We start from the raw sequence: 15,050 nt of genomic DNA on the forward strand, positions 1-15,050 counted from the left end.
TAATAATATTTAAAATTATTAATATTATTATAATACATTATATATGCTTAATTCTGGAGCCCTCAACATAGGAAGGACATGGAGCTCCTGGAGAAAGTCCAGAGAAGGGCCATGAAGATGATTAGAGGGCTGGAGCATCTCTCCTATGAAGACCCGCTGAGAGAGTTGGGGCTATTCAGCCTGGAGAAGAGAAGGCTCCGAGGGGACCTCACAGCAGCCTTCCAGTACCTGAAGTGGGCTTACAGGCAAGCTGAGGAGGAACTTTTTACAACGGCACTTAGAGATAGGACCAGGGGTAATGGTTTTAAACTGGAAGAGGGTAGATTTAGCTTACATATTAGGAAGAAATTATTTCCTTTGAGGATGATGAGACACTGACTGGCACCCATTGCTCGGGGAAGTTGTGGAAGTCCCATCCCTGGAAGTGCTCAAGGCTGGATAAGGCTTTGAGCAACCTGATCTAGTGGGAGGTGTCCCTGTCCATGCAGGGGGGTTGGCAGCTCTTGAAGGAAACTTCAAGGTCCCTTCCAGTTCAAATAATGTTATGATTCTGTGATTCTAAGAATATAAATCTGTTTATTTATGCAAGTAAAATGCACCGATAATTTGACTTATGATGAAATCTACTATTCTACACATGGCAGGGAAAAAAATGACAGAAAGACAAAGTACTTTCTACTAGGACATGCAAGTCCTATTGGAATTCAGTTTTAGAAGATGTAGCTGCCAATACATTCTCCACCATCAAGCAGAAAGAGTCTATTGAGCCAGAATGAAAATATGCATCTCCTATTGCAGGCAAGCACCATCTTCAGCAAGCTCTGCCTAAATCTAGCTACTCAAAACACATTAGTTTAGCCATTTGTAACTAACAGGAAAATTACATAAAGATACTACCTTTCTAAGTACACCATATTGTTAAAAAAAGATAGATAGATAGATAGATAGATAGATAGATAGATAGATAGATAGATAAAAAACAACATGCAATTTAGCAGCCAGAACACAAATATCTGCAGCATTTTTTTCCCTATTCCACATGGTTAAATGGTACATATAAAAAGTATTTTATTTGCAAACATTACTGTAAACACACATGGTCAATCTCATATTCCTTCCAAATTATTTACTTAAAATATGTTAATGGCTTTGCAACACAAATCCTTTAGTAGATGCTTTATGGTTAAATAATGAGAAAGTAGTTATTATATTGCTTACTTATAAAAGCATTGGATACTTTTACATCAATTTCACAATTGGTTGGGATCTGCTAAATATTTCCTATTTCTAAAAAGCAACCTGAGATCCCAATATTTATATTGTACTTTTAAAAGGACACTTAAGTTCAGAATAAACTCCCACTATATGCAGAATGCCAATATCTAATTATTTTTTCTACATTTTACAGAAAAATATTAGTCTATTTTTGGCCAGTTTTCAGTTCTCTCTTTGGATTTAGGCTACTGCTCTCAGCTTACATCATCCAACAACCCTTTATACATCAGAACCCCTTTGTAGATCAGAACCTAGATTTACCATAAAGACTCTCTTAACAATAAGTCTTTTGACTATATGCCTATGATTGCATGCCAAAAATTACGTACAAATCTACATATTCTTTTTTCCTCTCAAGACATCTGGAATGCAGCCATTGACTTCATGAGTTCAAACACAGGCCCCCAGACATAAAAGTCACTCAGTCGTGAAATGCTCTGCCTTTCAAACAAGACGTAAATGGAAGTACAAGTTAAACAACTGAAGTCATGCATGAATTAGGCAGGAAAACACCCTATGAAAAATGGGTCCCCAGATTAGAGCTTTTTAATGTCTAATGTCTTAACAATGTATCCTGAATAATAATAATAATAATAATAATTTTAGTAGCTTAGATGAGGACTGTGATGTCATGTTTGAGAAGATATTGGTAGATACTTATTACAATGCCAGTCATGGTTATTATATAGTACTTAGGAGTGGTGCATCTAAAGTTATAGTAAAAAAAAAAAAAATAAATTTAGATATATTAGGTGTGCTCTCTACCTACACAAGAAAGGGATCTTTTTCACATCTTAGCCCTATAAACTTTCAAAATCTGTCATGAGATACTTTTTCCAGTTTTGTATTTTGTACAAAGACTGAACATGATCATTCTTTAGGTTAGACTACTACTGTTTTCCTGATAAGAATTACCTTAAGAAAGCAGTTAAGAGAAAGAAGATGTCTCCACCCCTGCTCTGAGCAACGCAGGAAGAGGGCTGAAACAGCCATCACCTGCATCAGTTCTGTACATTGTTCCTTTTAATTCAACGGCATCGGATCTAAGCACTTCCATTATGGGTATCAGACTATTCTATCCTTCCAACAAGTTCCAGAGAGCTCAAGTTTCAAGAGCTAGAAGTTAGAGCATAGATGCTCAGCTATTTTAAGGGAAGGAATTTTTTTCTTTACTTGAAAGTACACCAAGAAACAGTCTAGTTGCAAGTGATTTAAAGTAACTGAAGAGCAAGCTCTGTATCTCACAGCTCTGTCCAACTTCCACTTATCAGCTTAAACATATTTACTTTGTGCAAGCTCACTGGCATGAAAACAACAGCATACCAGTACTGTAGAGTTAAAACATAGGAATCACCTTCAGTGGTGGCTGCAGCTAAAGAGTTAATCATGTGTGGATATCAATCATTATCAGACAGTCAATCATGCAACTAATTCTTTCAGGAGTCACAGTTACAACAAGGACAGCAGTTGACAGGAAAGCTGACAGACTGAGAATCCTACCACCTAGGTAACAGTTTATGCATACCAAGTCAATCCTTACGCAGATGGCATAGTCCATTCATCAGCACAGGTTTAAGTAAGCCCTTCAGCATTTTTGAACAGGAAGGAAAAAAGTGTCTCCATTTTTGTACTGCTATTGCATAGAATTTACTCTTCCTCATACTTTTGCCTTCCCTAAAATGGGAAGAAAATTAATGCAACTGATTTTTTTTTTTTTTTAATATTTTACTTGACATACTAATATGTGCAAACATACATAGAAGTAGCCTTTATCCTGTAACTTCTTTAAGAAGAGAGAGTTACCATTGCCCAGCTGTAATGCATTTGTTATTACATAGAACATGATTTTTACCTAGACAGACTCCCACTTGCTTTCATAAGAATGAAACTTTCTACTTAAGTGTCTGCCTATCACAAGATGAGCCTAAAAGATGCTTTCTCAGTAGAACTGGATATCTTAATAATATTTTCCTTCACTTTCTAAGTAAAAAAAACAACAATAATCTGCTGGTAAGTCAATAAGATTTGGAAAGGGGTACTAATTAAAGAAATTTTGAATAATAAATAGCAACAAATCTTTCAAAAGCACAAAGTGCATATAACAAAGTTAAACAAAATATTAGATCTAGGGACTCAGCAACAGAATACTGATAGCCATTATCTGGATCACTGAATTTAGTCCTTTCTTCCCCTGCTAACCCTAAGCAGATTGTAGGCAAGCTAGCTGGAATAGACATTTAGTGTACGCATATATCCTTTCCTGTTCTGAATCTATCAGTTTTTCCAATTTTAATTATAGAAAGAATATAGATGTTTTGTTAGTTTGTTGTTGTTGTTGTTGAATGGAAGCTGCTGCCCAGCAGTAAGGGTGGCCTAATTTGGATACTTCAGAGAAAAGTGCAAAAATATGCAGAAGCCAATATATGTCTTTAGAGTAGAAGTCCTAAAGGAGGGAATAACATAAAGATGGTGTCAAAAATGCAACGAAAAAGCAAAGGTTATGTTCCTTTTTTTTTTTTTTTTTTTTTTTTTTTTTTTTCTATTTTTCTATTAGCTTGATTTCAGGACTAATTCAAACTGCTTTTGTGGTCTGCAGACACAGTTATTTCAGAAATAGCTTGAATCATTCATTAGCTTCATATTGTGCCATTATTAAAGGAAAATGCCCTAAATTGTCTTGGATTGCTCCTCCTATTTTCAGCAAAGCCATCAGATTAATTACAGTTCTGCTATTTTTTCCCTATATTTTCTTCCTTCTAGTTGCCAGTTAGATATAAAAAGTCATGTTGCATTCATGGTCTTGCAGCCTTCAGAGAGCTTTAGACAAATTTTACATCTCTTCCAGCCGATAGGACTGCAGTGTAATGAGAGCTAAAGTCAATGGTATGATCTAGTTATTGGTTCAGTTTTCAGATATTGCAATCCTATCACTCTAAAATTAGGAGTTTATAGTGGTCTGAAAATCAAGCCATGACCTTCAAATTTTTGCATTTTCAATTAAGATTATGTATATTAAAAGTATGTATATGTATTAAGGGTATGTATATGTATTAAGAGTATGTATATCAGTCAGAAAAAGAATAAACAAATGTTGAATGAAGTGTATAAAAAGGTAGTAGATATGAGCAGAAAACAAGTATAAGATGCAGTTAAAAGGGATCTGCTGTATAAGTAGGCTAACAGTCTGCATGAGATGAGCAACAATTCATAGAATCATAGAATCATTAAGGTTGGAAGGGACCTTAAAGATCATCAAGTTCCAACCCCCCTGCCATGAGCAAGGAACCCTACCACTAGATCAGGTTGCACAAAACCTCGTCCAACCTGACCTTAAAAACCTCTAGGGATGGGGCATCAACAGCCTCCCTGGGCAACTCATTCCAGTTCCTTACCACCCTTATAGTGAAGAATTTCTTCCTAATATCTAAACTAAATCTCCTCTCTCTCAGTCTCATACATTGAATGATAATACCGAAAGTTAGTGTTTAGAAAGATTTAAAGGCTTCTAGTTGTTTGAACTTAAAGAAGCCAAATAGTGAAAACAAACTAAAGAAAACAGAAGAAAACCACTAGAACTCCAAAGTGAATCAAAACATTCCAGATTAAGTACAAATTATGAGCCACATTTGGTACCAAAAATGAGAAAGTCAACACACTGTATAATAGTATCAAATTTCATCAGACAGCTTTTACATACAGTAAATAATATGCCGACCATGGGAATTTTATCCTGAAAATTCAGCAAAGAGATCCCACATAGAAATAAGATTTTTGCTTGAGGGATTTTATTTTTCTTATTGTATAATTTTTGTCTGATTTGGATCCAAACTAGACACTTAAAAAAATTTCCCATGATCCGGAAACTTTCTGAACCCTGCAGCTGTTAAGTTAAATTTATGATCTCATCACTTTCACTGCTTGTACCCGTGACAAATTGACAAAAAGGTCAAGTTTACTGGGCAGATACAGAAGGTTCCCATGGACAGTTTCACAAGCAGATTGCCTCAGAGCAGAAACACAGTATTTCTCAGTTTTCCTGCCACAGCAGAGACCCTCCAGGTCACTGCCCCAGAGTCAGTAATATGACAACTAACAGATAAATGAACAGCAGAGTCACTTCAGCTGTCTAAAATAAATAAACAAACAAACAAAAAAATAAATAAATTATTCTAAGCCTTCAGTACCCAGAGAAACAGAATTGAGAAAATTGTTATCTGTTTCAAGACAAAGACCAAATCTCCAAATATAGAGGCACTTCATCATTAGTTCCAGTCCTGCCTCTCTGAAGGATAATTGGCTAGTCTCATCTCCAAAATAGCACAAAGAACTGCTGACAGATGCATATGAAATATTGTTCAGCTTCTCAAAATATAATTCAAGAGAATCCCCACCCTAAATAAGCATTCTGATAAATTATTTGAGCATGTCCATAATTCATGGCACATACAGAATGACTTTTCCAGTCATAGTCTGCTTTTCTTAAACTTGCACCAACATTGGTGTTGCACATCACTGGTGAGACATTCACCCTTAAGAAGGAGGGAAAAGTTTTTTCAGACATGTTTCACTGATATACCTTATCTTACATAAACAAAATATTTTTTTCTATGTAGACTTTTATATTCCTTTTCTCATCCCTTTCTGTTACTTCCTCCTTTTTCCACTTCTAATGTTTTTTTCCTGCTGGGGTGCCTGGGTAAGAAGGCTGTGACAAGAAAGAGGTATGTGTGGGAGGAGTATGTGTGTGAATTTTCACTTACTCCATGCTTACCTTTGTCAAGGCATGTTAAGTGAGTATAGATGTGGTTTTAGGTGTTTCTTGATATGATTGGTCTGTATTTTTTCTCCAGAACTATAAAAGCAAAATTATCAAATATTCATCAACAAGCACTGTAATGATTGTCACACAGGTAAATTCAGTCTTGGCAGAAAACGTAAAACAGTAGTAATCAAAAGAGTAATGCAATCACAGATTTTCTTTTAATTTGGTTGCTGATTTTGTTTGTTTGTTTGTTTAGTTTTGTTTAAACAAAAAAACAAAATAAAAAAACCTCCTCAAGTCTCTAACTCAAGCTTATGGAGTGACCCTTAAGGGGCTCTGGCAGAACTCCAGTGCAGTATTCAAGGGATACCAGTTTCCACCAAGAATGAAAATATTTACTATCCACCTCCTTGTTGGCCAGTTATCAATTGGCTATCTACATTTCCAAACAAACCAAAAAAGACATAGTGCAAAAGGAAAATAAGAATAGTCATGCAAGAATCTTATTAGTGTCTGTCTACCTTAATCAAATGCAGCATATGCTTAAGAGGCAAGAGTTAGAAATACTGAAGTTCTCTGAGAAAGATTTGAGAAAAGACTTGTCTTACCTAGATTACAGTGAATCTTGCACAATCCTTGGAAATATATCTATTCAAAGCAGCAGGCTGAACTAAAATATAATCTAAGATGCTCCCCCTAAGAAATTATTTTTGTTCAAAATTGCAGGTATACAAAAACTGCCAATCTTGTAAATTATACTAACAAAAAAAGCCAACAAACCCAAAAGCTAAACAGCAGCTTGCTTTGAAATATTTGAAGATTGATGATGTCTGTAGTAAATTTGCAACCAACACTAAACATAAGAAGTGGAGGTTGTTAAAACTATTATTACCAAAAAAAAAAAAAAAAAAAAAAAAAAAAGCAGTGGAAACCTAAGAGGAGCTTCCATAGCTACAAAAATTATGTTTGCTTTCCTGAATGGGATGAGAAATCTAGCAAAAGAAAGAAAAAAAGAGAATAGGAAAACCAACTTCTTCTGGATTCATTTTGATATACTAACCTTGCCAATAAAAATGCTTAAACCTCAGTTACAACTCCCTGGGGAACGGCAGCTATTATCCCCTATTGAGTTGGTGCTTACATACAGAGCCTGAACAATTCATACAGAAAAATAAACCATAACATTCCTGTTTATTATTACTTTAGCTGAGAGGTGCTGACATTAAACAGTTCTGCACTGCTGCTATAAATCAGCATGCTGTGGATGTTCTCAGCATGGAACCAGGGCTCCCTAGTAACAGCTCTCATCAAGGCAACCAGCTGTCAGAATTCTTCAAATTAAACTGTTATTACTGTAGTATTCATTAGTCAGTTACTGACTATTAAGATATTTTTATATCTGAGCCATTGACATTGGATTTTGCTTTTTAATATGCAAGTTATATATAAACATGATTAAGTGGTTCATGTGGGGTTGACGGCTTCTATTATAGCTTGATGTCCCCTTTATAGGGACTACGGTGTTGGAGATAACATCCTGGTCTGTAGTAAAATTAATTTTCCATTTTAAAGTATACCATTTCTGCTGTGATTGATAGGTTATTTCCTTAAGCACCAGCATTCATGTTCCAGAGGTATAACACCATACAAAATCTATATGTGTAATAGATTGTTTTAACCATGATCTAGAATGATGAATATTGCTAATTCTAAGTGCATTTCTAGAGTTCTGGTCTTTTTGTTTAGATAAGGATCATGTAACTGTGGTTGCAAGAAATATGAGATTTAAAAGCTTTTAATACATACTTTACCTGTTTTGTAATTTGGTATAGTAGCACAGGAGCATTCTTAACATTTTAGCAGACTATTTAAAAAAAACAAACAACAAACTCATATAGTGGTTGAAAATTACTGAGGTTTTCAAAGCTAGAAGCTTCTTCATCTAGGATATTTCTCTTACTTCCAAATAAATATGTGCAATTTAAAGATTTTCCTACCTTTTTCTGCATGCACATGTTTCACAGGTACTTTTTATGGGGGTAATCCTGATTGCATTTCAGTAATTCCCTTTGTTTTTTGCATCCTTTGGAGTAAGTTTCCTTTAGCTAAAATGTTGTTTAGATCCTGTTTCAAACTGTGTTCCTCATTTCATGCTATGTGGACATTTGTGAGGCATTGCAGAATTTACAGCATCATCACTATGGGGTTTTATTGCCTTGACAGAGCTTCTGTAATCTAGGAAAAGCCAATTTGCCTAGCATTACATTTTGTTGGCAAACACAGAAAAGCTTTGTCCAGGTCTACTCTTAAAAATCTGTAAATGTTTAAACAGAAAGCTTTTCCCATTGATTCATCACCAGAAACTATATGAAGGAGTTTTAAGTGCAGCAGTAATTTAGGTAGCATGGCATATTTCCCTGTATCATGTGAAACACATTTAAGCCATTGCTAACCAGAAGCATATCATAAACTCACATGTCAACACTCTGATAAAAACTTTCACAGTATTCTATTAATATAGCTAAAGGTCATAGAAAAAGTGTCCTACTAGGGCTTTTGCAATGGTGAAAATAACAGCAGAATCTCAGCCAGCATCTTATCTGCTGGTGTTACATAATCTGTAGCTCCATGAACATGCCCTTGGAAATAAACGCACTCAGTGGTTGGTTCAGGACATCCAGAAAAGCTAACATCCTCCTCTCCTCGACTATCTGCAAATATACACCAAGGCTTCAGAGCTAGGAAATGCTGAGGTCACTTTTTCTCTCATGGAAATCTAGAGTAGTTTTAGTGGAATTAATAGAATTACTAAGATGGAAACGAAATAAAACAAAAACAGCAAAACAATAGGCCTGAAAATTCTTGCAGTGAAAGCAACTCAGAGAAAATACCTTTTTGGAATGCCATAAAAAGAAAGCTTGCACAGCATTCCTGAGTTAATTCCATATACTACTTTGGTGGTGGAAGCCCTTCAGTACATCAAAAATTAAAGATTTTTGTGCCTTATTCATTCTTTCACAGGAGGCTAACCATAGAGCTAATAAATAAGAACAGATTCTTACCTCCTTCTTTCCCCCTATTTTGGTGGTGAATTACTAGAAGTAGTTAAATAAGAGAATATTGGGAAAATCATTTGAGCAAGAACAAAAGTCAAGACACTTTTTAAGTACCAAAACCCCCACAGGAGTAAAGTTATGACTCTTCACAGTTGTATAAAGGAGTTCTCTAATCCTTAAGGAGTTTAGCTTTCTGACCATCTCTGAAATGGTTTAGGAGAATTTCTGCCCCCAATCACTATTGGGGCAGAATCATGCAGGTTTTTCTCCTGCAATTATGCTGTTGTATGCCAGTACAGACTGGCATGTTGCCATCCCTTCTTATCTTACTCAGGTCTTTTTATAAAATCTTAGTTATCTAATTCAAATTTCCATTGGCAGTAGCTTCACATAAAACAATGGCTGTGTAATTACATCTCACTGCACTGTACACAGGCATTGGTGTTTTTTTGTTGTTGTCGTTGGGTTTTTTTGTGTTTTTTTTTTTGTTTGTTTTTTAATACCACTCCTATACATTTTGCATAGACCATATAACCTTTTCCATTTTAATTTGTTTCTAAACATTGTTAAATTGACTTTGAAGTTCATTCCAAGGCTACTGGTAGTGAAAATTTCTATAACAACACTTAAGTTTCAGCAGTACTTCACACAGGATGTAAAAATGTTTTTTAGATAATTTACAAGAGATGGAGCTTTGAAGCCTTGGACTTGAATTAAAAATCTAACATGCACAAGGAGAAGATGTATCCAGCTAGTTTGTTCTGAGAATAGAGTTTACCCCACTGGGAGCAATGCCAGCAAGCTGAACATGCATGATGAATGAGACAGTAAAAATGTGGTTATGGAAGCACGATGACAGTCCTGTGTCCATAAGACACCCATCTCCTAGGTACACTTGTGCATCTGTTATATCATAGAATCGCAGAATCTTAGGGGTTGGAAGGGACCTCAAAAGATCATCTAGTCCAACCCCCCTGCCAGAGCAGGGTCACCCAGAGCACATCACACAGGAACGTGTCCAGGTGGGATTTGAATGTGTCCAGCAAAGGAGACTCCACAACCTCCCTGGGCAGCCTGTTCCAGTATTCTGTCCCTCTCACAGTAAAGAAGTTTTTTCTGACGTTTATATATTTTGTTTTTTCTGATGTTTATTTATGATGTTTGTGTATTTTGGTATTGTTTCTTCTGCAGCTTCAAGTTATTTAAGAGGGTGAGAATCTATGCTCAAAAGGTCATAAAGAGGGAAAAGTTAGCAAAGGCCAAAAGATGACAACATGAGTGACTAGAAAGATCAGGAAGAGCAGAGAATATTGTAAATACCCTAGAAGATTCTGCAGTGGATGAAGGCAGCTCTGCTGTTCACTCTCCCATTACATCAAGGGTGAAGTATGTTTTCATCCTTATTGTGCACCCCCTCCAATTCAGTGCCCATTCTACTCTTCTCACAGAACCAGGAGATTTTTCTGAAGTGAAGCAGCCTCCTCCCCAATACTCAATTTTCTTTTTCACTTTTTCCAAGACTGTCAAAAAGTAAAGATACTAAGTTTTCTTCAAAAGTTATGAAGTCTTGTGTTTTGTCAGCTGGAAGACCCAGGCACAAATGGAAGTAGAAGGGCAAAATAAAACACAGCAAAAAAAATCCCCAACAACCAAATCACAAAGGGAAGTGTTTCAATACCCTCTATGTTATTATGCAGCACTCCATGCTGGGTATACAAACTCCTAAATTTTACTGACAAAGCTTGAGTCTAAAGGGTTACAGCACTCAATGCTCGGCTACTCTTAGGTCAGCATGACATGTTCCTTGCATACAAATGAGTCTCTTATTCTGGTGCCTGCGTTAGCTGTTAGCTGCTTTCTGTTCTGAAGACAGCAAATACACAATGTGGAATGTCCAGGACCATGCTGTAAAATTTATCTGAGGCAACTGGAAAGAAGCATTGGTCTCCAGAGCATAAACAGAGAGGGATACAAGAAATGAAAATTTATATCAGATCATATAGATGAAAGGAGTTAAAAAAGACAGAGGACATGACAACACCACCAACAGCCCAGTGAAATGATGCTGGATACGTGGAGTGCATTCCTGTGAAGAACAGGAAGATCAGTATTCAAAGTTGACAGAGAGACATGCTTTGAAGCTGTGTAGTACACTATAAACAATGCTAAAGAGTCATATCCTGCCTTGAAGCCAATTCACATGTAGGGCAGATCAGCAACACATACGGATAGAGACTCAAAAAGCCAGCCTTCAAACCAGATGCTAGTTCAAGGTAAAAGTGAATATAAATCAAGGTAAAGCTGAAGAACAGTTAAGGTACAACTGAACACGAACCACTTGCCTAGGCGAACAGCTCCAGAGCAGGCACATCTGCATCAGCGAAGGAAATCGGTGAAAAAAGGGGCTTTTACTGAGCTACCTTGAGTCAGGGACAAGCCCAGAGAGTACCAGGGAAGGGAAGCTTATTGGAGGGTTGCTAAGGAGGTGCAGGCAGAGCCCACACCCACCACCAGAGGCTTCAGGGAGGGCCACAGGGCATGGAGATACAGTTTGTGTGGAGGGCACTCACAGAGGGTGCTCCCTTGGAGGGATCTGCTCCAAGATCATCTGCATGGGTCAAGAGCACTCATCCTTCCTGACCCACAGAGCAGAATGGTGAGCACTCAGTGGAGAGGCAAGGCTGCAGCTCTTGCTGAGGGGTGTGCATGATCCAGCTAGGTGGGGACTGATGCCTCCACTCAGACAGAGCCGCTGAAGGAAGATGCTGCTGTACAGACTTCAGACTGTGCATAGTGCCTAGACTTCTTGCAAGGGGCAAGCATAGGTGGCAAACCTGTATGCAAAAGGTGTGCCCAAGTGGAGGACCTTCTGCAGCAAGTGGTCAAACTGCAAGATCCAGGTCCAGTCTGCAGTGAACCTACAGCCTGTGGTCAGACAGCAGCACATACAGAAATGGGAGCAGAAATGAAGAGGAATGGAAGATTTACCTTTGTAAAAACCAGCAGGAGGAAGAGACTTCCCTCAAAGCCTGAGGTGCCCCTGAAGAACTGCTTCACAGCTTTGCAGACTAAAGAAGAAAAATGTGTTTCAACAGAAAGGTTGCTGGGGCAGAGTAAGGCAGACTGATCAGCTGCAACAGGTGCAGCTTGACATCTTTACTGGTGACATGGTCTGGTCAGGGGAATTGAGAGCACCCTCAGCAATGACACCAAGCTCTGTGGTGTGTTTGACACACTGGAAGGAACAGATGTGTGCTGTTTTGGTTTGGCAGGATTTTTGGTAGTGGGGGAAGGGCCCCAGGGGTGGCTCCTATAAGAAGCTGAGACCTCCACCCAGCTCCAAAACCAGCCAACGAGCCATTAAAGAGACAATAGATGTGCCTGTGCCATTAACATATGAAAGACTCAATATAAGACCTGAGCAGAGAGAGCAGTTGGGAAAAATAACAGCTGGAGAGGTGAAAGGCAATGCTGGGGTGAAGATCCTGGGTGGGTGTAAAGGAAGAAGGGAAAGAAGGTGCCCAAGCAGAAGTTTCCTGGCAATCCATAGTGAGATGGCAGCTGTCCCTCTGCATTCATAGTGGAATGTGGTGGAATGTTCCCTGAAGGCACCAGGAGGGGTGAACTTGGCCTGCGGACTTGGATTTTGCTGCCACTGGACTTGGATTATGCAGCTCTGGAAGACCTGGTGTCAGGGGAGGTGACTGTTCCCAAAGGAGGCTGTGACTCTGTGGGAAGCCCACGCTGGAGGAGCTTGCTCCAGGCCTCATGGGAAGGACTCATGAAGGAGAGGTTTGTGGAGGACTCTCTCCCATGGGAGGGACCCCGTGGTGAAGCAGGGGAGAACTGTAAGGAATCCTTCTTCCTAAGGAGGAAAGAGCAGGAGGAACCACCAGCCTGTGAATTGACTCTAAACCCCATCCCCTGTCCCCTTGTGCCGCTGGGGGGAAGGAAGGAGAGAAATGGTGAAAAAAGTGATTTGGGCCCAAGAGAAAGGGAGGGGTGGGGGTAACGTATGTAAGCATTGCTTTTTGTGTTGTCTATGTCCTGGGGGCATCTGATTAGTATTAAATTAAATTATTATTTTTTCCCAAGTTGAGTCTACTTTGCCAGGGACCTTAATTGGTGAAGAACCCTCCTTGTCTCAACCCATGAGCTTCTAGTTGGCTTTTATCTTCTCCATCCCACAGTGTGTGTGTGGGGGGAGTTGAGTGAGCAGCCATGGGACTGTTTTTTTCTTGTCATGTCAGACTCAGACCATGACAAGATGTCATCCAGAGGCACCATGACAGGCTGGAGATGTGGCCCCATGCCAACCACAGGAAGTTCAATATGGCTAAGTCTAAAGTTCTACTTCTGGACTGGGGCAATTCCAAGCACAAATACAAGTTGCCAGAGAATGGATTGAGAACAGCCCTGTGGAAAAAGACTTGGGGGTATTTGCTGATAAGAAAATCAACATGAGCAGCCAATGTGCATTTGCAGCCCTGAAAGCCAACTGTATCCTGGGCTGCATCACAAGAAGTGTAGCCAACAGGTCAAGAGAGGTAATTCTCCCTCTCTATGCTGTTCTTGTGAGGCCCCATCTGGAGTTCTGTGTCTGGATCTGGAGCCCCCAGTACAGGAAGGACATGAAAATTTTGGAGCCAGTCCAAAGGAGGACCATGAAGAGGATCAGAGGGCTGAAGCACCTCTCCTATGGAGATAGGCTGAGAAAGTTTGGGTTGATTAGCCTAGAGAAGAGAAGGCTCCAAGGAGACCTTAGAACAGCCTTTCAGTGCTTGGCGAGGGGGGTGGGGTGGCGCACTACCAAAAGCTGAAGAGGGACTTTTTACAATGGCTTGTAGCAAGAGGACAATTGCTTTAAATTGTGTAGATTTAGGTTAGACCTTAGGAAGAAATTATTTCCTGTGAGGATGGTGAGACTGTGGTAGAGGTAGCCCAGAGAAGCTGTGGAAGCCCCATCCCTGGAAGCATTCAAGGCCAGGTTAGATGGGGCTTTGAGCAACCTGATCTGCCCATGCAGGGGAGTTGGAACTAGTTAATCTTTAAGGTCCCTTCCAACCATTGTATGATTTTATGATTCCATAATCCTATGATGGGTACCTGCTCAAGGACAGGGAATTTATGTAGCCACAGGTGACCCAGATATTTCAACTTTCTTCTACTTTAATTGTTTTTCCTTGCTTCAGCAGTTAGTGTGGCAACACATCTGTGGCTCCAGCAGATCATGCTTATGCTGTGAAAGTTACACCAGCTTCATCAGGACTAAGATAAACACTGTCAGTGCTAAACATGATAATCATACTATGATAGAGAGTCAGACCCATTAAGTCAGTGTATAAATGAGTCAGCTGTTGTTCAGACTTCTTAATCCTAAATAAAAGCAGCAGTGGCAAAATAACCTCTGTCTCTACAGCCTAGAAGAAGAAACTAGGAACAATATTCAAACATTTAATTGTATGGGAGAGGAAAACAGAAAAAAAAAATAAAAAAAAATAAAAAAATTGGCAGCTTTTCTGCTAGACAGTTTATATACTGTAGCTGCCAAAAGAAAACCCCAAAACTTTTCCACGTATTTATTTTCAGATACAGGAAATTAAAATAAAATATAGGTTAAGAACATCCACCATTCTCACCACAGCTGCTTCAATGTCTTAATGCATACCACATTGCCATTTAACAGAAAAAGAAACCGACAACTCTTTTATGCAGTATTCACTTTCCTCTTTTTATCTTTCAGGGCTTCTTTTCTCCAGTAAAGCAAGCCACAGTACTCTATTGTCACTTGGAAGATGAAAATATAAACATTATCCCCTTTCTTCATCAGTTAAGAGAAGGCAGCAGAAAACAGTACTGCTAAGCGGGAGATACAGAGGTTACATCTAAAATGCTCCAAATACAGATATTCATTCTGCAAAAACATTATACCACAAGAAGACCATATTTTCATTTCT

Source organism: Chaetura pelagica, unplaced genomic scaffold (assembly GCF_000747805.2).
Source record: "Chaetura pelagica isolate M959 unplaced genomic scaffold, ChaPel_1.0 scaffold16, whole genome shotgun sequence".
Taxonomy (NCBI): Eukaryota; Metazoa; Chordata; class Aves; order Apodiformes; family Apodidae; genus Chaetura; species Chaetura pelagica.